The sequence below is a fragment of the Oncorhynchus tshawytscha genome, linkage group LG13 (genome assembly GCF_018296145.1).
Source record: "Oncorhynchus tshawytscha isolate Ot180627B linkage group LG13, Otsh_v2.0, whole genome shotgun sequence".
In the NCBI taxonomy this organism is placed as follows: Eukaryota; Metazoa; Chordata; class Actinopteri; order Salmoniformes; family Salmonidae; genus Oncorhynchus; species Oncorhynchus tshawytscha.
The window spans coordinates 60,286,283-60,296,589 of NC_056441.1; the positions used below are offsets into that span (position 1 = coordinate 60,286,283).

General features: G+C 46.2%; 1 protein-coding gene across 1 annotated transcript in view; it reads left to right on the forward strand.

Moving 5' to 3' along the window:
- Nucleotides 1-10,307, forward strand: part of schip1 (schwannomin interacting protein 1) — a 59,231-nt gene that overhangs the window by 17,766 nt on the left and 31,158 nt on the right. The gene's annotated exons all lie outside the window — the stretch shown is intronic.

Below are 10,307 nucleotides of genomic sequence, written 5' to 3' on the forward strand. Positions count from 1 at the left end.
TAATCACAAGTAGTCATAGAGGATATATATAATCACAAGTAGTCAGAGAGGATATATATAACAAGCAGTCATAGAGGATATATAGAACCACAAGCAGTCATAGAGGATATATAGAACCACAAGTAGTCATAGAGGATATATAGAACCACAAGTAGTCATAGAGGATATATAGAACCACAAGCAGTCATAGAGGATATATATAATCACAAGTAGTCATAGAGGATATAGGGAATGACGATAGAGTAGGAGGAAAGATGGAGAGGGGGGAAAAAGATGGAGGAAGTTGGAGGAAGACTGGGAAGAGTGATAGTGATGAGAGGGTTAAACTGATAGAGAGAGAGATGAAGTGGTATAGGGAGATAGAGCAGCAGAGTGTGGATAGGCTGGGACCAGAGGGAGGGTGGGAAGGAGGGATAGTTCCAGACCAGGGGAGGACTAGGGGGTTAGGGGTGGGCAGGGCCATGACCAGGTGCTGGGGTTCTGGTGACTGGTTCAGCCCCCAAGCGTCTGTGACTCTACCTAACCCGCCTGTGTGTGTCAGTACCCGCTCCAGCATGCCCGGCCTCCTACACAGCTCTCACACACACACGCGCTGTGAGCAGACAGTACTGTCCAGGCTTTAAAGTCGGACCGTTTTCTCTCTCTCCTGCTGTCGCTCTACAGATGTTTATCTTACTGCTTCAAGGTTCTGCTTTTTCTCTACTTTTCCTCTGAGAGATCACCAGCAGCTGGGAAGATAGTTTTTTTTATTAGTGGAGGAGTTTGCAGCTCAACCTTGGATTCCACACAGCAAGTTGGGCAGTACACTCAGGTAAACACAGTACACAGTACACACAGTACACTCAGGTAAACACGGTACACAGTACACTCAGGTAAACACAGTACACAGTACACACAGTACACTCAGGTAAACACAGTACACAGTACACTCAGGTAAAGGAACATGTCCACCTCTCATATCAGAGGTGGTCAACTTAGTATATATATTTTTTTAAACCTTTATTTAACTAGGCAAGTCAGATTAGAACACATTCTTATGTACAATGACGGTCTACCAAAAGGCAAAAGGACTATAAACTTTGTACTTTGGGTTATAACTTGTTCTTTAGATATTTGTGTACAAGAATATGGATTTTTCCATACAGTTTCTTTGTAAAGGACTGCAGGTATTTCTCTCTCATAGACCCACTTCAGGGATGATACAGCCCATGGTTCCATAGTACATACCCAGAGTGAACGGAAAGCCTGTGTGTTTCACCATCGACCCAGCACAGAGAACGACCTCGTGCCTTTCAGTAGCCAGAGGGGTATCTTTTTTTCTCCAGGACTGTCTGCTATGTGGCGTCTAACAAAGGGCAGGTGTGTTCTGGTCTGGAGAGGAGAGGGGGATGATCCCAGCCATGATGTGGTATTACTAGCTGGGACTCGGACTGTTGTCTCTCTCTGTCTTACTCAGAAGCCACCCCTGTCTTCCCATCATACCTGCCTGCACTATATTACGACTACATTACTACCATGTGATGTTTCCATCTGAGAGTCTTTGACCTGACTAAGATGCAGTTTGAACCAATACGTTGTGACAACTCCACAACGTTGTAACTCTGCGGTGATATAGTCAGTCCCCTCTTCTCTGTTCCGTCTGCCTGACAGTCATGACTTTGCAGTGGATACAATCAGAGGTTTGTTCTGTTCAGCGCGGGGTCTGATTTAGCTGTTGGCCTGGAGCAGTGTTGTCTTGTGGTGGAGGAAATGTGCTTGAGGACTAAACCACCTGGCAGCTACAAGGCAGACTTAGACTGTGTCCCAATGACTTGGTTTGTCTGGTGCTAATGGCGTTGGCTCTCGAGTGTGGTCAGCTCTGTGTGTGGTCAAAGAGTGTTGGAGTCAGTGGGTGGGGAACTGTGCTGTGGTCCAGCTGTTCTAACATGACCATGTGTCTGACATCACAGCCACACATCTGGACCTGACATTTACATACAAACTTTCACTGATACAATATATAGTATAACCCCCTTCACATACACGGCAGAGAGAGGGAGAGAATACTGTACACACACACACACCCATACAAACACACACACACAAACACACACACACACACACACATACACAAATAGAACAACACACGGAAACAAAAAAGTTGCAGGAAAGTTTCCGAGTCATCAGGTTTGGGTCTGGTGTACGCGGCTAGACAGGACTGACACAGGAAACACACAAACAATCACACCTGCTGTCAATAGATTTAAAAGTGCAGTGTCTCGATGACCCCATCTATTAATGACACACACTCATACAGCTTGACTGGTCTTCCCTTCCTTCTACATTCAATCTATCTCCCGGGGCATCAGTTCAGTGTACACCACATAGCCTAGCTAGATGAATGGTTATATCACCTGGATAAGCAGTTAGACCCAAGTCTAGGCCACCTTTAGAGATGAGTCTAGCTGTGTAGCCTCTGACCCTACCAGATGTCTGTGACCAGACATACAGCGTAGGGTTGAAGGTCAGGGTAGAGCAGGACAATCCCTACACCTGACCCTGAGAGGAATGGTATGTCCTCTCCTGTGTGGGTGATGGTGTGATGTCATCAAGGCGAGCCAGCTGCAGTGTGGAGGCCCGGTCGGTGTGGAGGGAGATTGTAACGCTGGAGACATGGGGAGTGTGGGTAGAGATGGATGGACAGCCAATGACTGTGCTGGAAAAGGAGAGCCCAGAGCTACACATTCCATCAGCGTCTCTCAGCGTGCGCATACACACACACACTCACACCCTTCCTCTCATTTAGTCACTGTGAGTCACTGAGCTCCTAGAGAGAGTAGGGAGGTGTGGAGCTGTTCACTTATAAGTCTAAATGTAGATATACAGTACAAACTAGCAGCATACCCAACAGAGAAATGCCTACCTTTTTACTAACCACTCGCCTATCCTTGACCCAACTAGACCACCCTACTGTATACTGTCCCTCCAGCCAAATACCCGTTACCCCGGCCCTCACTTTTTCTCCAGTTCCACCCTAGACTCTTAGAACAAAAGGTGCTATCTAGAACCAGTAAGGGTTATTTGGCTGTAGAACACTTTTGGTTCAAGGTAGAACCCTCTGTGAAACGGGTAGAACCCTTTCACAGAGGGTTCTACATGGAGAGGGTTCTACGTGGATCCCAAAGCAGTTCTACCTGGAACCAGAAAGGGTTCTACCAGAAACCAAAAAGGGTTATCCTATGGGGGCAGCCAAGTGTACTGTTTTCCACCTGGTTCTCTGCCCTCCCTGTCTCCCCCTTTCTCCCAGTCCTGTTCCCGGCTAATTGTCTTTTTCCTCAAACTGTCAGGGTACATTACGGCCCACTGTTCTCAGAACAAGCAGAATACAGCAGGAGACCGGTTTCTCTGCCTCTCCCGCCTCCCCCTCTCCCCCTAAGAAAATGTGGGCTGGGAGGATGAAAGGGTGGAGGGGCTGTGAGTGGCAGAGCATAGTGCGGAGGAAATGGGGATTTATGTTGCCGTTAAGAGCTGATTTATAGCTCAGTATCACTCAACATTCTGCACAGTCACTGCAAACCAAACGAGAGAGAGAGAGAGAGAGAGAGAGAGAGAGAGAGAGAGGGGGAGGTACCATAGATCAACATCACAAAATATGAAAGAGAGAAAGAGCAAGGCCCTATAGCTTTATAGCGTGGAAATGAAAGAGAAAAGCAGAGGGAGAGAATAGCAGCATGGTTTTAGTTGAAAGAGAGAGTTGAAACAGCCATCCATCACCTTGCTGTCAGTGGGTATTACACTAGAACAAAGGGCAGAGTCAGGCACAGTGGTTTGTGTGTGTTTGTTCTCTCTCTCTGCCCCCCCATCTCAATTCAATTCAATTTAAGGCCTTTATTGGTATGGGAAACATACGTTAACATTGCCAAAGCAAGTGAAGTAGATAATATACAAAACTGAAATAAACAATAAAAATGTACAGTAAACATTACACTCACAGAAGTTCCAAAATAAAAAGACATTACAAATGTCATATTATGTATATATGCAGTGTTGTAACGATGTACAAATGGTTAGAGCACACAAGGGAAAATAAATCAGCATAAATATGGGTTGTATTTACAATTAAACACAACCGTTCTTCACTGGTTGACCTTTTCTTCTGGCAACAGGTCACAAATCTTGCTGCTGTGATGGCACACTGTTATTTCACCCAGTAGATATGGGAGTTTAGCAAAATCGGGTTTGTTTTCTGTGTAATCTGAGGGAAATATGTGTCTCTAATATGGTCATACATTGGGCAGGAGGTTAGGAAGTGCAGCTCAGTTTCCACCTAATTTTGTGGGCAGTGTGCACACAGCCTGTCTTCTCTTGAGAGCCAGGTCTGCCTACGGCAGCCTTTCTCAATAGCAAGGCTATACTCATTGAGTCTGTACATATTCAGTGGATCGCTGTGGTGCTGGTGATTTGGTTGGGTTGTCTGTGTTAGATTACAGAGTGCATTGTGTGTGTGTGTGTGTGTGTGTGTGTGTGTGTGTGTGTGTGTGTGTGTGTGTGTGTGTGTGTGTGTGTGTGTGTGTGTGTGTTGCTGAGCTGAGGTGGCCTGAGAACCAGGCACTAGGCAGGGGCTCCCAACTGGGTCTGTTTATACCAGGCTAAAAATAAAAGTCCTGTTCAGAGCAGACACACACAGACTCTATCTCTGCCAGAATTCCTTGCTAGCGCAGGGCAACTCTTTAAAGAGACGGTGTTCTTTTTTTACACACAAACTCAGGAGATGTTTTCTATCCCTGTCTTTCTGTATATCTCTCTCTCTCAACAAGATCTCTTGGTTTCCCTTTGAAATTTGATGCATAATGGATGAACGTCTATTTTTTCCGCATTTATTCTGCGTGGTTACAGGGTTAATTCTGCGTGGTTACAGGGTTAATTCCGCGTGGCTACAGGGTAAATTCTGCGTGGTTACAGGGTTAATTCTGCATGGTTACAGGGTTAATTCCGCGTGGTTACAGGGTAAATTCTGCGTGGTTACAGGGTTAATTCCGCGTGGCTACAGGGTTAATTCTGCGTGGCTACAGGGTTAATTCCGCGTGGCTACAGGGTTAATTCCGCGTGGCTACAGGGTTAATTCTGCGTGGTTACAGGGTTAATTCCGCGTGGTTACAGGGTTAATTCCGCGTGGTTACAGGGTGAATTCCGCGTGGTTACAGGGTTAATTCCGCGTGGCTACAGGGTTAATTCCGCGTGGCTACAGGGTTAATTCCGCGTGGCTACAGGGTTAATTCCGCGTGGTTACAGGGTTAATTCCGCGTGGTTACAGGGTTAAAACAGCAACAACTCAAAGGGTGTTCTGGGGGAGGTGTGGCAGGTAGTCTGGGAGACCTTTGAACCTTTAAACTCCCACTTCCCTATTGTGGTATGGTTATTTGTAATGGCTGTCAATGGTATTACATGCCTATGATTGAAAACAATTGGGGGGGAAAAGAAAAGGAAAGAAATATCCACCAATAAACAAAAATAATACTAAAAATAATAATAACCCAAATAATACTATAATACACACTCTCTCTCTCTCTCTCTCTCTCTCTCTCTCTGTGACTGTGTCTGTTCTTTCGTCCTCTCCCTCCATGTGTGTGATAGCATGTATATGAGGGTGGTAGCCAGATCATAGGGAGAGCTTCGCCTGTTACTGCCACACTGAACACACAGAGCAGATGCACTGTAGCCGTGACACAGCCTCAACATGGCTATACAGCCTGTTGACCGGAAAGAGCCATTCTGACAGACTGGCACCCAGGCTATACAGACTGACTATACAGCTTGACCATAACTTCACTACAGACTACTTGCTTTAACCTTTAATTACCAAGACTTTCAAGACCACTCTGACCCTTACTCCCCAAAACCTGACTAAACAGGGAGCTCACAGGGACCATGGGAGATTCTCAATTGGTTTTGCTAACTCCTCCATCCCCTCCTTCCCTCTTTATTGAGGAGAGAGGAGGGGAGGAGAGGAGAGGAAACATGGAAACAAATGCACTCGTATGAAATGAGACTCTCCCTCTCCACTCACACATCATCGGGCAAATGACATTTACAGGGGTGGAATCCCCAAATGCATGTGTAAAGGGATCAAAACACTCTCCTCGACCACTCAACCATTTATCGGTTTTCAGAGAAAAGAGGACGGAGGAGTTGAGGTCTTTTGCCCAAATGAGAATCTCCCAAACAATCCCTGTAGCCCACGACTAACAACATAACGAACCCACGACTGCTATTGAGGAAAAAATAGTTTCTATTCTATTGAGATGGAGAATCCTCTGTTATGTGTTCAATTGTGAAACCTGCATCTAGAGTGACTCTTCCAGAGACATACACATTGAGATCAATTCTCTACTCTGTAGTCCTAGCTAGGCTGTAACTGAAGCCACACGGTCAGAGAGAGAGAGAGAGAGAGAGAGAGAGAGAGAGAGAGAGAGAGAGAGAGAGAGAGAGAGAGAGAGAGAGAGAGAGAGAGAGAGAGAGAGAGAGAGAGAGAGAGAGACTGTTACAGTTTGAAAGAGAGGGGGAGGTACCATAGATTAACATCACAAAGTGAGGCAGGATGTGAGGCAGGATGGAGGGAGTTATGTTATGTGTCTTAATATTGGAACAGCATAGTGATAGCCTAGTTATGATCACTACCCTACTGACACCTAAACCTAACTGGAACCATCAGGTCAGATCTGACCTGGGATCAGCTAGAGGAAACTGGCTCTGTCCTCTCATCTGGTCCACAGTTTTATGTCATAGGGCCCTCAATCAGGCCAGATCTGACCTGGGATCAGCTAGAGGCAACTGGCTCTATCCTCTCATCTGGTCCACAGTTTTATGTCATAGGGCCCTCAATCAGGCCAGATCTGACCTGGGATCAGCTAGAGGAAACTGGCTCTATCCTCTCATCTGGTCCACAGTTTTATGTCATAGGGCCATCGATCAGGTCAGATCAGATTGGGGGTATTTCTTATTTCCTCTTGCATGTGTGTATCTGTGCCGCAGCCTCGGAAACAGGGACAGCAAACACACACACACACAGAGTGAGTTCTCTGACATTCATATACCTCTTTATATAGCTGCTCTGTTTTGATGCTGTATGTTTCTGTGTTGGAGGAGGGATGAGAGGAGAGAGGCAGAGGGCTGGGCCTGCTCCCTGGAACTACTCCAACACTGACTCCACTGCATTATGCGGACACACACACACACATAGATGTACACACATTCTCGAAGAGATTACTCTAAAACACTTGCAGTGCACAGTTTGATGATATTCACATATTCTAAATGACAACAAAAAACACATTGACATTCTGTAGCAGTTTGAGTCAGAATCTACAGATTCTACTCTCTAGATTATAACGTCTATCTAGGCTACTCCCTGTTGGGTTGGGTTGGGCCATAATCTGCTGCCAATAGGTATAGTAGATAATCAGATCTTTGGATATTTGTGTGTGTGTGTGTGTGTGTGTGTGTGTGTCACAGGAGGCTGCTGAGGGGAGGACTGCTCATAATAATGGCTGGAACGGAGCAAATGGAATGGTATCAAACACTTGTTTGACGTATTTGATACCATTCCACCTATTCCACTCCAGCTATTACTATGAGCCGTTCTCCCCAATTAAGGTCCCACCAACCTCATGTGGAGTGTGTGCGTCTGGGCACCTGCGTGCATTCATGCGTACGTGTGTGTGTATGTGTGTGTTAACGGTCTCATGTGTGTGTGGATGTGCTCTTGTGTGTCCACCTTGCCCTTGATTCAGATTCACGAAACCTTGACAACCAACTGGAGGTCAGCAGGAAGTGTCTGCTACCATGGCGATGGAGGAGAGAGAGTTGGGGGCTGGGTCCTCTCATATCAAACCATAGCTCAGGGAGCGTGTGTGTGTGTGTGTATTCGTATTCCTGCTGTGTTTTATTAGTGTAGTTATTCTAGAAAGGGAAGTAGTAAAATGCTGATGGTTAGTACTAGTGAAACACTGGATCGTTCCTCAATGCAGCTGTAGTATGTAGTGTTCCTCTCTATTCTGTCATATTGGACTTTCTACTGTAAGCCCAGAGGGCCACTGTTAACCCTGTTGACCCTTCCAGACCATAGTCAACGCTCCAGAGCCTGGCCACTCATATCAGACCAGGAACAACATCCATCTACTTCCAGGTTATCAAACCCTGGACTGGGCTTGTCGGGAAACGGCACCATTACCCAACAGAGATCAATAACAGACAGAAAGAGCGAGCTCTCAATCACATACCAGCGAGGGCATACGGTGTGGGAGACATCTGTCTATCTCTGACCGGAGCGATGATGGAGGGAGGGAGAGAGAGGATGGAGGGAGGGAGAGAGAGATCTGTCCTTCCGCACAGTAGCCAAGCTATCATTTCATCATGGACTACCAATACAAAATAATATACTTTGATCTAGAAGATATGTTGAATACTCTGCAAGATAGTGGCGAAGATAATGGTGATGATAATGGCAATTTTTTATTTTTCATATTGTTTGTAACTTATTTTGTACATAAAGTTGCTGCTACCGTCTCTTATGACCAAAAAAAGCTTCTGGACATCAGAGCAGCGATTACTCAACTCGAACTGGATGAAGAGTTTTTCTTTAATGAGTTCGATGCGAAGGATATACTGCTTTCCGGAGACCAGGCACAAATCCCTGTCATTTGCGTGAAGAAAAGGTGGAGATACAGAGGGAGAAGGTCGGGGTGCCTTGTGAGGATTCAGAGAAGAGTGAGTAAATCACCACTACCATCGGTTCTATTGGCGAACGTGCAATCACTGGAGAATAAACTGGATGATCTACGGTCAAGAGTATCCTACCAACGGGACATTAAAAATGGTAATATCTTAGGTTTCACCGAGTCGTGACTGAGCGACGACATGGATAATATAGAGCTGGCAGGGTTTTCCGTGCATCGGCAGGACAAAGCAGCTACGTCTGGTAAGATCAGGGGCGGGGGTGTGTGTCTATTTGTCAATAACTGCTGGTGCGCGATGTCTAATATTTAAGAAGTCTCGAGGTATTGCTCGCCTGACGTAGTCCCATAGGGTGGCGCACAATTGGCCCAGCGTTGTCCAGTGCCAGGACAACAACCTCTCCCTCGATGTGAGCAAGACAAAGGAGATGATCATGGACTACAGGAAAAGGAGGGTCCGAACAGGCCCCCATTAACATCGTTCGGGACTGTAGTGGAGCGGGTTGAGAGTTCCTTGCTGTCCACATCACCAACAAACTATAATGGTCCAAACACACCAAGACAGTCGGGAGAGGGCACCACAACACATTTTTCCCCTCTGGAGACTGAAAAGATTTGGCATGTGTCACCAGATCCTCAAAAAGTTCAACAGCTACAGAGCATCCTGACCGGTTGCATCACCGCCTGGTATGGCTACAGAGGGTAGTCCGTACGACCCAATACATCACTGGGACCAAGCTTCCTGCCATCCAGGATCGATATACAAGGCGGTGTCAGAGGAAGGCCCAAAACAATGGTCAAAGACTCCAGTCAACCAAGTCATAGACTGTTTTCTCTGCTACTGCACGGCAAGCGGTGACAGAGTACCAAGTCTAGGTTCAAAAGACTCCTTAAGACTGCTGAACAATTCATCAAATGGCCATCCAGACTATTTACATTGACTGCTGCTGCTCGCTGTTTAGTATCTATGCAGTCACTTTACCCCTACCTACATGTACAAATGACCTCGACTAACCTGTACCCCCCCTCATTGACTCAGTACCGGTACCCCCTGTATATAGCCTCGTTATTGTTATGTCATTTTGGAGGGATAGAGGGAACGGTGGAGAGTACATCCACGGTGGCCTTCCCTGCTGGTGGATTATAGAGAGGCCATCTGTTCCAGACCGATTATAATCCTGTACCACAGGGGGACCGGAAGAGGGACAGAGAGGAAGGGAGCTACGCCCCAAACAGACACTTATATCCTGTTATAGTCATACACACCAACGCTGAGAAAATAGTCAACTGTTCACAAGTAGTGAAAACCTGTGAATATGAACATGATGTGCTGTTTGCCATTAGCCATACATTCAAACATTCTTCTGTTTTTAAAGGCACCATGCAGACTTCTGATATCCCCGAAATACTATAATTAGGTCATAGATAACAGTATTAAAATAGTGTCATAGCACTTAGAGAAGATTTAGAGATTGAGATGAAAGGTGTTTGGTATGGGAGTCACTTCTCTTCCTCCCCTCTCTCACCCACCCTCTTCCCCCTTGCTTCTTTTCTCTCCCCCTCCTCCCCCTTTCTTTTCTCTCTCTCTGTGGGACG